The sequence below is a fragment of the Sander vitreus genome, chromosome 17 (genome assembly GCF_031162955.1).
Source record: "Sander vitreus isolate 19-12246 chromosome 17, sanVit1, whole genome shotgun sequence".
Classification (NCBI taxonomy): domain Eukaryota; kingdom Metazoa; phylum Chordata; class Actinopteri; order Perciformes; family Percidae; genus Sander; species Sander vitreus.
Genome location: NC_135871.1, coordinates 4,583,037 through 4,598,293, shown reverse-complemented (window position 1 = coordinate 4,598,293; position 15,257 = coordinate 4,583,037). Strand labels below are relative to the sequence as shown.

The window sequence follows — 15,257 nt, the reverse complement described above, 5'->3', positions numbered from 1 at the left end:
TACCGTATAGTACAGGAGAAGCGCGCAGGCAGTTTCGTCTCACATTAGCTGTTGAAGTTTAATTACTAATGTTAACTAGCATTTTAGTTAGCAATAATTAGCCTGTGTCCATGTTATCTCCTTACATATACCTACGCTCTCCGTCTCTGCAAGATTGGGAATAATTGAGATTTCTCTTGGCACAGCTACCAGAAGACTTACAACTTTCAGACACGTTGCTCACGGCACATTTACGTCGTCTCTCTCAGTTGGAGGCTGCTCAGTAACGCTTAGCCATCACCGGAAAAGTGCTTCTAAAGGCCTTCAATGGTCTCCGTCCAGAGCAACGGGATCTGTTGGTCCATTCTTATATACTGTCTATGCCTAATCCTAGTGCCTTCCAGGCAGCGCTGCCTGGAAGACGACATTGGGGGCTTCAAACACCAAACTCTGTGTGGTGCGAAGCGTCTGCCCTCAGGATTGTCGGTAAACCTTTTTTTTCTTTTTACTTTATTGACAAGCAAGTTTCCAATTGACTGAAGATATGTTATTGTTACATTATGTTGTTAATACATGTTTTAAATTTGACAATGTAACCTTGACCTTAGAATCAAAAATGTAATCGAATCGAGGATTTGGAGAATCATGACACCCCTACTCTCGCTCATATACACACTAAGCACTGAGCTGTTCCTTAAAGGAGCTACACTTCTCTTATGACACGACGATAGCTTGCCATGTATTTAGTCCGAAAGTCCCAACCATCTACAAAATGCTTTCACACTAGAAATGAACCGGAACATGGTTCAGTTTAATCCGGACCGAGACTACTGGTGAAACTAGTGGTTTGGATCAAACTAAAAGTCCAGCCATGCCAAATGCTATATGAGTGAGGGAGTGTTAACAGGCCTGCCCTGATATTGGGATATTTGGCTTGCAGCTTCTGTATGATTATGGCCTAATGGTTATATACTTTGTTATACAGTGCTGTGTCAGCTTGGCAGCCATTCAAGTTGCTGATATCTTTGTCAATGGTACAGAGTAGCGTTTGGGGAGATTACTGTTTGGGTCTCTGACTGAATGATGATGTGTGTAACACCATAATTTTGGCTTTGCATGGAAGCACGTTGTGTGCTTGGTGTGACAACTTCACCATTCCATGTTACACACAGCTCGTCGTGAACATATAGTACACATACGGTGTTTTTCCATTACATGTTACCTGCTCGACTTGCCTTGACTCTGAACGCCTTTTTTGGTTTTCCATTATGAAAAAAAGTCCCTGGTACCTGCCAACAGGTACTTTTTTTAATACCACCTCCGTCGAGGTTCCAAGCGAGCTGAGGCGATACCAAAAGGTGACGTGAAAACCTGCAGACTACTGATAGGTCAGAGAGAATCGTCACTACATCATTGCTAGCGACAGACGGGGGTGAACAAACACACCATTTTTAAATAGTTTAGCCAGCTGTGTTTTTTTTGCTGCTTCCAGCTTCTTTTGATACAAAATGTGTCTTCTGGCTGTGGCAACAGCCACATGCAGAGAATCAAATACAACACACCTTCAACGTTCTGTGTGTGTGTGTCGCATTAGGTCACGGCAGTTTCCTGTGGTGTCGCTATGACGACCAGCCACGTTCGCCTTATGTTGCATTGCTCCCCCATGAGGGTAAAGACAGACAGTGCATTGCAGTGGCCTCCAACCTTGGGGTCGGGATCCCCCGAGAGGCCTCAAGAAAAATCTGCCAAAAAGGTTATGAACCAGTGGTCTATTGTCTGCCATACTGACAGTTAAAGGCCTAGTATTGGCAAAGTGACGGTTGGGAATGAGAATGGGCTGCTACCCTGCACGCTGTTATTGGCTGGGGGTTACACACCCATGTGAGGCCCAAAGGCTCTTTGCTGACGTCCATAAACATCCCACACTCAGCAAAATAAGAAGAAAAGAGGAAATCCAGGCAGAGGGCAGATACAGACACCACCAAACACTTCTAGTGGGTCATACGTGATGATTGAGAGAGATTATATTTGTGTTAGGTTAGAAAACCTGTAGATTTGCACTACAGTGATTATACAGTATGTTGTCAAACTGTGTCTATAGTTTATCTGAATAATCCTTTATTAATTACTCCTGGAGGATAAAAATATATTCATTTATCAATTTATTATTTGCAGATTAAGCTGTGTGAATAAGATGCACAGAAAGACCTAAATAACATATACAGTCTATAAATTACAGTGTGTGTGTGTGTGTGTGTGTGTGTGTGTGTGTGTGTGTGTGTGTGTGTGTGTGTGTGTGTGTGTGTGTGTGTGTGTGTGTGTGTGTGTGTTTGTGTATAGCTGAGGCCAGTCCTCATGACTTGTGGCTGTCTTGATCTGTAGCGGATTTGTTTGCACACCAAACAAATCCCTCTGCCGTATAAGTACTCTGTGTGTGTGTGTGTGTGTGTGTGTGTGTGTGTGTTGCATTGTGTTAGCTTGGACTGGTGCTGGTTTTATGTTAAGACTGTTGTAGAAGAGACTGGGCCAAACTGCAAGAAACATATTACTTTTCACCGGAAACCAAACTGGACCACTCTGGACTAGCATGAGTTCAGGTGGACTGGACTGGGCTCGAATGGTAGTAGATTGATGTTTGAGCAATGTGTTTAGACAGGGTAGGACCAGATTACTCTGGACTGGATTCAGTTCACATTTTCCCCAAATTTTCCATCCTATATGTAGCTCAGCGTAAATTCTGTCAGGGAGACTTCTATTACATTGTCTCTCTTCTCTTTAACTGATCAGCTGGGCAGTGGGTGTTACGGTTGTGTATATCAATTAGAATCGGGCACTTATGTTCTAACCAATCACAGCATACTACCATGTTTTAAATCTGTTCTCTCTCCTGCTTCTGTCAGTTGGATTTTCAGACGAGAGTGCGACCCGCCTCCTCCCCTTCTACCTCCAGGCATTTTTGACGGTGTTCTCGGTCTTCTCCCGGTTGATGGCTCGTTTTTTACGTCTTCGGATTTTCTCACCACCACCAGTGTATAGATTCCATTGGGGGATATGTTTGGTTTTCCTAAACATTAGATTTGTATAGATACCCCTTTACAATGGACTCTAATCTCCAAATAATTATGTTGTACTTACTGGTTATATCTTATCAATAAATGTTTGCATATCTGCAACGGAGTCTCTCCTGATTGAATTGTGGTTATGTTTCTGAAACCGGCAGAAGCATCTCACATTCTCAGGTTTTCCACGTTCCACGTGTTGTTTCCAGAAAAGCTCACTCCATTTCACTTTCCCCCTGTTTGTTTGAGCAGTTTGGGCTTAAAAAACGTTGGAAGCAAAGCATTTTTTCTTACAGGTTTGGTTTGGCTCACAGTCACCGTGCTGAAGGAGAAAGTTAAACTAAATATTTAGTAGTCTGGTTATTTTTTTTCCCCCTCCAGTCACTGCTTTCCCTTCTGATTTCATAAAGATTCATTTTATTTTGTTGCACAATAGCTGCTCCATTTCACTCCTTCTGCTACAGCTCTCCCCTTAATCAGCTGCTGTGAATCTCTGTTTAGTGTGTTCATGTCTTGGACATTACAGCTACAAATGAAAAAAGCAAGCAAAAAAAATTTAAAATATAGAATCTATAAGAACATAGCAGTGTGTATTGACATCCATGTATGGCAAAACTGTTTAGATGTGGTCTGTAATACGTATTAACTTTTTAAATGCTTTGTACAGGATGTGCAGATTTACATGTAAGCATCACACAAATATATGTAAGATACAGTTTATGGCTTTATGGCTGACAAACTCAGACTGCTGTCTTGTTTTTTCGACCATTGTCGAAAAATGCCTCATCATTCAACACCCAATTTCAATACTTAAGGAGTAAATCTCATCAGCGTCAGTGAGCCAATAAGCATGCAGCATGCTACCAAGATCTAATAAAGCTTCTGATTGACTGTCTAACGTTATACGTTGAGAGACAGACAAGGGAAAACTCTACGTAATGCACAGACGGCGCTCACATAGTAGGAGCCATTAAAAATGAATAAAAAGATTTGGGTCGAAATGTGTAATTTTTTTTATTTTATAAAATTGGTATCGACAAAAGTATCGTTTAGGAACCGGTATCAAAGTCATGGTATTGGTATCAATACAGGTATCGGACAATTTTACTGATACCCAGCCCTAGTTCCAGTTAACTCGGAACTCGGAATCCTGAGCTGGGAATAACTTCCCACCCGAGTTTCATTTACAAGTCAGATTTTTCATTGCGGAGTTAGCTTTAGCCAGTTTAGCTATTGTTAGCAATACCAGTTGATACAACGCATTATACTGTTTTTTGTGCATACAAACACAGATGGAAGTTGGACAGGACTGTATGTATGTGATTGTCCTCCTTGATCTTTCTCTAGCCCTCCACTGACTCCTGGTTGATGAACTTTGACCTCTTCCCAGTCAGTACTGTGACTGTTTTTTGTCTGGTGTTCACAGTACAGCCACATATAGAGCTCAACAGTGACCGCCCACTTTTTCAACGGCTCTAGCTCCGGAAGTGTTTTTCCCCATTCAATTGTTCCATTGACGTTTCAAAAATTGCTTATATAAAGAGTTTTAAGTACCAAGCCCACTATCTACGTGATGAATTGTAACCATAAAACATTTTTTATTCGGCGCAAAAAAACATTTTGAAAACGACAAAAAAGGCAAAGGTACAAGACTGTGTAGAGAAACTATCATAGGCTTGAATGGTAGAAGCTCGATCGAGCTGTTTCGTACGGTAAACGTTTCCATGGTAACACCGAGTTGGACCAATCAGAAGCTGTGTTCGAAACCATTCTCTATCACGGAAACTATATAGTGAGTTTGCCATTTTGTAGTGGTGTTCGAATTCTCCGCGGTTCATTTCATTCACTATATAGTCCACTATAAAATACCCACAATTTGCAGCTAATTAGAGTGTACATACGATGTACCCTACATTTTACTCCCGTATACCACAATGCAACGCGGCCGTGTTTTCCAGGAGGAGAAGAAGAAGCAAAACCACCTGCGGAAACTGAAAAGCGGGCCTCAGTTTCTAAACAGTGGAAATGTATATGTATATATGTATGTATATATACAACCTTTTACTCACCTCCTGAGTACTTGGTTTTTTCAGTGACGTAGTGGAGTGGAGAAAATCAATGGGATTTTTACTTCCGGAATCACACTGTTGAGCTCAATGGGAGTCCCACCGAGATACTCAGAGTATGGCCCCTGTTTGGTTAGCAGTGTCCGTCCTGTTTGATCTAAATCTAATTATTCATTTTGTATTTAAGATTTCTATTATTTAAGATAAAATACAATTTAAGTTGCACTTTTGATAAGGGGACACATCTGTTGTTTTGCGCTGTTTTGTAGTGTCATTTGTAGTGCTGAACGATGAATCGTTTTCAAATCTATTGCGATTTGAAAGAATGCGATTAGCTAATCGTGAAGACAGCGATTAATTGAATGTGCGATATTTAGTTGGTGTAAGATTTTGCATTCCTCTTATTATTATATTTACTGTTTAAAAGATAAATGCTGGAATAATGTCACAGATTGTTTCTTATTTCCACTGGATTTTTCATTTATTTTTTAGAACTTTATTTAACATGATCGTAGAAGATGCAACATGTAGGCTGCTATTAAACTGAGGCTAGGGCTGGGACGATTCACAAATAATTTGCGTTGACGCATCACGCGTAGAAATCTATAAATAACCGGCTGCCTCCAGCAACAGCGCAAGTATGGATTCCTCGCAAGTTCAACAACATGTTGAGAAAAAGGCTCGCACACGGTCTTCTAAAGTGTGGAAGTATTTTACTCTTAATGCCAACAACAACGTGGTAGTCTGTAGACTTTGTAAAATGCGTCCCTGAGTCAGGATAACAGCAGCAAAACACCGTAAGTTCTGCTCACCTTTTTGTCCCTTTCCCTCCCAAGTAGAGTTTAGATTCTCTGCCCGAGCCCGAACTTGACCCACTGGCCGGCTCGGGCCGATATGTCGCGCCACTATCCTCGGGCCGGGCCAGGCCCTTCATCAAGTATTTGTGTTTTTTTAATCATTTCTTTATTAGCCTAATTGGGTGGGGAGAAAGCTATGCCTCTCCAGCTTCTCCCGTAGCTCTGGGTATATGTCCTGCACTGACTTGAGTGTGAGGTAAACTGTGCTAAATTGTGTCTCCCCCATCTGTCTTCGATAATTGCGCAACCAGGCCAGATTGTTTCAGATATCTTACGAGTCCTTTATAACGTCAGTTATAACGGCCCACATATTAAAAAATTGTCGGGTTTGGGCTCATAATTCCAGTTAATGTGTCGGGCTGGCCGGGCTCGGACACAACGTGCACTGTAGACGTGTGCGATTATCAACATAGTGACACGGAATGTGTTCCCACTAGTAGCCCAATGGTAAGTTAGTTTGTTGATTCATTTTAATTCGTTCTATGACTTAACATTAAGCATCATCAAACGCTGTCAGTCTGCAGTGTTATTTTTTTGGTTTACCATCATCATGATTGACCCAATCGATTACAGACGGTTATATTAGACACTCAGCAAATACAGGCTACTCTTTTGCACTTGCTGTTTACTTTAAGTTTTTATTTTTGTATTCCTTCTGAAAGTGACGTTTATTTTGTTGTTGGATTGATAGCCTACATCTGGCTTCAGGTTGCACTACAAATTCATTTTACTTGAACAGTGCAGTGTTAAACAATTTTAATAAATAGAGACTTGAACCTTATTGACATTTGTTTTGTGTAAATTGTTAATAATTGAGCAATGGGAAAATAATCGCTTATTGAAAAATGAATCGTTAGATTAGTCGACTAATCGAAAAAATAATCGCTAGATTAATCATAGATTAATTGGGACAGACCTAACTCAGGCATATAACAAGTTTGCAAGAAAGTAGGGGAGAGCCGGGACAATTGAAACGCGGGACAGATGAAACATTCCAGTTTTCTCCGAGTGCAATGATGATAGACAGACTTCCTTAGGTCAAAACATAGAGCATGTTAACCTCTTCTATTAGCCAAATATCTTCCTGTTATTTCCTTTTATCATGGACTTACAGGCGATAAACGAGTTTTGATGGTCAAAAGTAAACTTCATTAGCGGTTCAATTTTTCGATTATTGAGTGTTTTTCATTTAAAGGTTCATCAACATGCTTATTCAGTAGACCATTTAGTGTTCTCCACAATCCCAGACTTTCATATTGCATGCTTGTTTACATGGAAAGCAAAACAGGCTGTAATGGCAGATGTCTATGTCGACCTGGCTGTAACTCCATATATTTTAAGTAAATGCACAAATATCTGTGTTTATAATATAATTTATGGAGGTGAGACATGGAAAAGCAGTTTTGTTTTTTGTTGACGGACACTCACCAAGACGTATAGCCCAGCAACAGTCTATCTTAAATAACACCTTTTGGGAGTACCATTCATGATATGTAGTAAAATATTGAAGTTGTGGGATGTTTATATGGCTTAAACTGTATGTTTCATTCGTCCCCCTATGCTGTTTCATTCGTCCCGACCAGGAGGGACGAATGAAACATTACGCACGTCCCACTTTTGCTGTAATAATTCCTGAACGGTTTTGTTCAAAGCTGAAAATGCAACTGTATTTGACAAGAGGACAGGTGTAGGTTGCTAGTGACAAAATATTAGCTTTCAGTGATCGGGGGGGGGCTGTGATTTATAGAGGCTATTTACAGAATTAAAAATAACAATGGAGCTCTGTTGTAGTGTATTTTATGTATGTGTGTGAATGTATTTGTGTGTGACACAAACAGTGCATGTACTCTCCGTGTTGTGTCCACTTCTTTTTGGGACCAACACATATTTTGGTTCTTCCCCAAAATGCTTTTTGTGTGCAGAGCAGAGTGTGGACAAAGGACTGGGTGTCTGGAGAGGGTGCTGGGGAGGGGAGACGAGGATGATGGGTGGGAGTCTGGAGGAAAGGGTGATGGGTGGAGTCTGCAGGGGATGGCTGGCTGGCTGGCTGGCTGTGTGTTTATGAATGTGAGTTTTTTTTTTTGGGGGGGGGGGGGTTCTGAGTGTGTGTGCGTGCATTGATCTGCATATCTGTCTGCATGTGTCTAAGACTATGCATATACTCATTTGCTAGTGAACCCATCTCTGTGTGCGCAGTGCCTGCCTGCCTTTATAGGCTTGTGTGTGTGTGTGTGTGTGTGTGTGTGTGTGTGTGTGTTCTTTTGTTTTGCTTTGGGTTGCTGGGTGATGGGACCAGCTGGGAGGGCTGAAGCCATTCACTTCCCTTCTGCTTCCCTGAAGGCAGCCAGCAGGGAGAGAGGGAGAGAGGGAGAGAGGAGGTAGAAGAATGAAATAGAGCAGCAAGGTAAGGTGGAAGGGAGGGGGGGGCGTTTTACCTTATTGCATAGAAAGAGATTGAGAGGGAGTGGCTGCAATCAGATGAAACAGAAAGAAAGTGACAGCGAAAAGAAGAGGGGCGAGGAAGTTTTGACCGAGCGCAGTGTGAATGAAGAGATTCATGAAGGAAAGAGAGGGGGGTTGAGGGAGGGAAATTGTGACAGGCTGAATCGTGATAGAGCAGCGGAGCTGACTCAGCCAGTCTGGTCTGGCGTAGGAGGGCAACAGCAGGGGAAGAAGTAATAGATTACTCTGCATATACTGTTTTTTAGTATATCAACATAAAGAAACATTAACCTATAAGAAGGTTATAGCAATACATTGATAGAAACTAATAACTGTGCTCTGCTACTCACAACATGACGTGGCCAAGCCAGTGTTGTTTATGGTTGCTATGGCTCTGTGCTAAGCTAAATGCTAAAGGGGGAAAGTTGTTGATTATCAACCCTTCTGAAGGGAGTCATCCAGTGGAGATTTACCGGTGGGTAAACGCAGACCTTTGTGTACTGCCGCCATTCATCTGCATGTATGGCAGTACAGAAAATCTGCAAACTTTCCCTTGGGATCCGGTATCCAGTTAATATAATACATCCATGAGGATAACTTGCTTTCTCAGTCAATACAGCACACACTGGGGGATTTTTATTTCTTCAATAGACTACTTATACTATCATTACTTATTGGACATTCACATTAAAAGGTGCCAAATTTTCCCTTTAACACATCCTCACACATCCTCACTGTGATGCAAGAACTGTGTTTTGTGTATCCACTGAGGAGAATGTTTTCTGAAAACATCCATTTTTGGATGTGGAAGGCTGGCCTTGTGTGGATGGAAGGCCGAAGGAGACAAAACAGTGCAAATTCATCTTTAGAGTGGACATCCTAACAAATCTCAGTGACAGTGACATCTCAGATTAGAGATTTTGTTAGCTAAAAGATTTTATTTAAATCAGGGTCTGGTGTGTTATGGTCCAATGTGGTTCTGTTTGGGGGACGTGAAAGGCTGGTGAACCTCTACCTTCCAATCAAAGCTGACCTCTGATGATTTATTTCAATCTATCACACGTCACGTTTGTTTTTTTGCTTGTGTCCATCATTTCCTTCTTTTAGCACATTGTTCTCACTGTATCCCTAATAAACAGGGATGTAGTGCTATTTGTTGAAGTACCAAAGCACACCTACACGCACGCACAATTTAATTAAAGTGGAACTATTTTCCGTATTTTCTGTTTTTCTACTCTCGGCTAAGTGTTACGCAACTCCAAGCTGGTCTTCACCGGCCTTCTATGATTGTTCATTTGCTCCAGGCAGGAACTACTGGAGTGTTTTTTAAATGTGCAATATGTAATATATTTACTGTATTAAATCCAAAAACTACCACCACGGCAGATAGCTGTAATCTTGGTGGCCAGTGTTGGTCATTTCTCCACAATTTCAGGTCACATTACTGCTGGAACATGTCCGGTTGTATAGTATTTGGTTAAGAAGCCTTTATCTGCGAAATTTGATGGTAGAAAGTGCTGCTCCATTCCATTACAATCTAATGTTAGCGTAATGCTAACTATTAAGTAGCTGCATGCTAACGTCAGATAGCTGTAATCTTGGTGGCCAATGTTGGTCATTTCTCCCCAATTTCCGGTCTCATTACTGCCGGAACATGACTGGTTGTGTAGTATTTGGTTTAGAAGCCTTTATTGGTGATTTCTGCTATATACACCGTTGCAGTCAGTCTCAGGCTTTGGAGTGAAATGACAGCCCTCCATTGCTTACAGATGTGCGTACGCACAGTTTTAGAAATCTGAATTGTTTTTGGCGTACGCCATTTTTGGCTTTTGGGCGTACGTACACTTTTTGTAAGGATCCTACGCACAGTTTTATAAATGAGACCCCAGGATTTTAAATTTAATTCTATACTGAACGGGTGAAGTGCTGCTAAAACAGGTGTGATGTGTGCTCTTTTGTTAATGTGAGTTAAAAGCCTTGCAGCAGAGTTCTGAACAGCCTGGAGACAGTAAAGCTCCATTTTACTCAAACAGGTAAAAAGACAGTTACAGTAATCTAAGCGAGAGGAAATGAAAGCATGAATGATCATCTCCAATTCACCCTTTGACACTAGTGTTCTTAATTTGGAAATATTCCTCAGTTGGAAGAAACCGTTTCTAACTAATTGTTTAAAGTGGTGCTCCAAGGACATGGCTGAATCAAAAACAACAACTAAGCTCCTGAGGCTCGGCTGGACAGACGAGCCTAAAATGTAACTACATGTCACGGCGATGCATGTTGCTTGGCCATGGCTTGGTAGCGTTGCATTTCCCCCGACTCATTTCCTGGTTCTCCTTCTCCATTAACAACATGAAATCAAGGAGAGGGTTAACTTTTCCTGCTACAAATTTCCCACCGTGGTCAGAAAGAACAGGGGAGACACTTTGTTTCTCTCACTATGACTCTAGAGTCTGTACTCGCTCCGGAGCTAAACGCCGTCACTCTCTCACTTCTCCCTCTACAACACACTCCCCCTCCCCACACACACACACACACACACACACACACACACACACACACACACACACACACACACACACACAAACACACACACACACACACACACACACAAACAGAAGCCGGCTCGACGCACACACCAGTGCACAAGTATAAACATCAGGCCACTTACGTAGGCTACGGCGAAAGCTCTGCATGGAGCCTCTGCAGAACTGTAAAACAAGCTCTAGTCACCAATATGCTGCTTTATCTGAGGGATTCAACTTTCAGGAGCAACAATTAGTGTTTGTGTTTTATATGAGTTCAGAAGCAAAACGTTGTCACATAACCACTGTTTGATACTAGTGTTTTAGTAGAATCGCAAAATACAAGTTTGAACCTGAAAATGCTATATAATTTTTTCAAATTTTATGTAACCATTGTTTCTACGGTGGCAAGTTTACACCAAGGTTATAATCGTTAACGAAAACGAACGAAATAACGTTGTTAACTGAAATAAAAATAAAAATGAGGCATTACAAAAAAACTGTTTTAAACAGTGTTTTTAAAACTGCATTAAACTAAAACTGTAATGTCTGTTTGCAAAACTAACTAAAATAAAATAAAATTATTGAGTAAATGTCATTAGTTTTCATCTTTGTCGATGTCTTTCATAGAGCTAATAACGTTATATCTCTCCGACCATGACATTTCCTGTAGACATGTATAGTTTCCGACTGGGAACCTAGACATTCCACGTCAAATTGAACACAACATGTCCGTGGCTCCGTGCCTCTCGCCTGGCATCAGCAGTACCGAAAGTCGGAAGAAAGCGGCAGTCCTATTTGATTATGACTGTGTCAGATAAAAGCGCCTTGCAGTGGAAGGTGGTAAAATATGTGGTCAATTTATTACAGGGAAAAATCCCACGAATTTGAAAGTACATTTGAGAAGCGCACACAAGCTAGGAGGCTAACCTAGCTTACCTTAAGGAGAACGCAAAGCCCCCTTTCCCCAAAACAGAAACTAACCCCGGTAACGTTACGGGCATGGATGTATGGATACAGGGCCAGGCAGCATGACAGAGACAGCAGCAGGACAGAGAACACTATAGGAGGGCTTTCACCGGCGACCCGATAGCTGCTGGTTAGTAAATACGCAGGAACACCAAAAGCGGGAGGAAGCGTGGGTTAATATGTGGATTGATACTGGGATGTCTCCACGACTGTGTGACTCGATTGACTTCAAAAAGTTCGCCACTTTACTCGAACCAAAGTTCAAAACACCTGTTCATGTATGTCTTCTTTAGTCTGTTGACTATTTAGTTTTTTTCTTGGAACACGTCACTTACACATTTTGCACATACTGCGTCTTGTGTAGACTGTTTACATATTTATGACATATTTATTTACATATGTAGGCTACATTTTATTTACTGGTGTTATTGTTGAATACATTGTGAATACATATTTCTAAAATGGTATGATGTTTTTGTTGCGTTATGATTACACAACACTTTTTCTGATGTATTTGAATCCCCCGACAAATAACCCATATTACAAAAAAAGACTTAAACTAAGATTAAAACTAATAAAACCTAAACTAAAACTAAGCATTTTCAAAAAATAAAAACTAAACTAAACTAGCAAACCCGCTTTAAAAACTAATTAAAACTAAACTGAATTTGAAAACAAAAAGTCAAAACGAAATAAAAATAAAAACTAATGAAAAATGCAAAACTATAATAACCTTGGTTTACACAGATTAGTCAACTATAACTATAAAATGAAAGGATGTTTTTTCTGCCTTTGCATCTTTACAGATGGCTATAGACTGGAAAAATCATTTAATTCACTGTGCCGCTCAAAGGCTACCGCCGGCAGCTACCGGCAGCTGTTAAGGTGGAATTTGTTCTGCCGCATGAGTTGACGTCATGAAATATTAAACACACCTTTAAACTTTGTCTCTCTTGCATGACAAACTTTAGTGATTATTGGATCTTCAAGCACTTAAAAAAGTATGAATTTCAACCGGATTATGCAAAGTGAGAGTATTCTATGTCCTTACTTTTTTATTATAGGTGGGATATTTTCTTATGTTTTTCAAAAGATTGCATATCTCATCTTTGGGATTTTAAAACAATTGAAGGAAACTCACACAGATGAACTATGTATGGTTATTTATTGAATATTACGGACAATTGAAATTGTGCAAACAATTGCATTTTTTTGTAAACAAAAAAAACATTTTAAATACTTTTTAAAGACTATATATATATATATATATATATATATATATATATATATATTTTTATATACTATATTTTACCATTGTTGTTTTCCGCCAGATTGTTTATAGAGCTCAACATTTCCGACCGCACTTGAAAGCAGCTTTATTTCACGGAGAAAGAGAGAGAAAAAAGGACGGCGTGACTGTGCTTTGTTGTTGCAGGTAACAATCAGCTGTTACACAAACCCCTGAGCAGCTCATTGCTTGTGTTTCATGTTTGAAAACTTTCATATGGCAGAGATAGAGGCATTGATGTTTCCTGTTTACTGTACGGGACTCTCATGCCGCCTCAAAACACATACGTCACACAAGTCTGATCACCAGTTACATGACTGGCCACCGCAGCGTGATGTCAGCTTGAGTTTCTCCAAAAGTTGAATCTGTCTCAACTTTCATGCCGCACCCTGGACGGGGTGGAGTTACGTGACTGAAGTACGTAAACGCACACAGTGGGGAAAGTATTAAAAAAACAAAATAACCAACATGGGAATATAACGTCGGTTAGAGGTTCTGAATTTATGTTTTGACTTTTATTTTGATTAATCATCCAGCCCTGTGAGGAAGTGGCTCACATGTTTGATCGCAGGAGCAAAAACACCCCCAGCACCCAGAGATATATACACTTATATATCGTGTATATATCAATGGTGTAACTTTACATTTATATGGCTGGCCCCTGCTTTGCTGCGGTCCAGCCAAAAAGAAAGCTGGATAACCAGCCAAACTGTAGTTGCTGGCTGCTAGTCTCTGCTGAACCGCTGTGACATGAAGTGGCATGAAAAGAAAAGACTCAAGTAAAGTACAAGTACTTCAAATTTGTACTTAGTTACATTCCACCACTGCTTGTGAGTTGGCTCACTTTCTCTCCAAGATTAATGACCTTCCTGTTTTTCGCTACAGTATCTCCCTCCCCAGAGTTTTCACTGCAGTTCAGTTTGACTTAAAGTGCACTGTAAAAAACGCTGCATTATTTTTCGAATCAAGACAGCGAAGGTAGGCGGGAGGGAAGAATGCATGTACACTCATACCAGAATGAGTACACCTCCTATTATTACCCTATCTACTGATATGACTGTCACCTTTACTGCTATCAACACCTTCATTCCTATTCCGACTGCTCAGAATGGAGCTAACCTGTGACCCAAACTGCAAAAAAAAACAACTGTCAAATTGTGGGAACTGAGATTTCCACCATCAATGTGTTTTTGTTGAGTTTTCCCCAGTGGACAGAGGTATCGGTGTCCCATCTACTGCTGGACTATTGGTGAGTTGTCCTGCTGGAATGTGTCACACTCACCAGTTTGCTATGGATGGGTTCAAACACACACACACACACACACACACACAAACACACACGCACACACACACACACACACACACACACACACACACACACACACACACACACACACACACACACACACACACACACACACACACACACATTGAAGGGATAGCATAAACCTTTTCATATAGCCCCGAGCCAAACGCCATTAAACCATACAACAGTGTACTGTACTGTATGTCTAAGGTGGTTATTACAGTATCATAATGTCTTGACTGGTTTAACTGATTTGAAACATCATATACTCAACTTTAAAACTTATTTTTGTCTACAGTGGCTGTATTCAATTCAAATCATTCATCTTCTAATATGATTTGGATGCATAACTTCATGCTGGTTTTTGACATTTTAGACTCAGATTAGGGAGTGTGATAAACAACATGCCAGTAAACAGAGAGAGAGAAAGCATTCATCTCCGAAGTTATGAAAGGAGAAAAAAAGGACTCAAATGAAAGAGAGACAGAGCAAGAGAAAGAACAACTTCTTTCCTGTAAGTCACCTGACACTGGAAGCGGCGTCACATGGCCATGAGTAAACACCCCCCCCCCTCTCTCTTTCTGTCTGTCTGGATCACTCATGTCCAGGCACAAGCCCTCTTCTTGCAAGATGAACAGTTGTGTTTGGAGGGCCCTAACTAGTTTCTATTCATAGATTCATTCAATTCTTCAGACTTAAAAAAAAAAAAAAATACAAGTCAGGTCTAATTCTATATTTTTCATATTGTATCCCATAAAATCCCATAAAA

The 15,257-nt window shown here is 40.6% G+C and overlaps 1 protein-coding gene across 3 annotated transcripts in view; it reads left to right on the top strand.

Moving 5' to 3' along the window:
* sertad2b (SERTA domain containing 2b) overlaps positions 1-15,257 on the top strand; it is a 70,843-nt gene that overhangs the window by 19,544 nt on the left and 36,042 nt on the right. Inside the window, exon 2 of one of the 3 annotated variants that reach the window (XR_013503337.1) lies at positions 2,880-3,865. The exons of 1 other annotated variant lie outside the window; for it this stretch is intronic. The gene's annotated coding sequence lies outside the window, so the exon portion shown is untranslated. Of the gene's footprint in view, positions 1-2,879; positions 3,866-14,332; positions 14,432-15,257 lie in introns of those variants that run through there. One more of the 3 variants, XM_078273074.1, reaches the window with a different exon arrangement.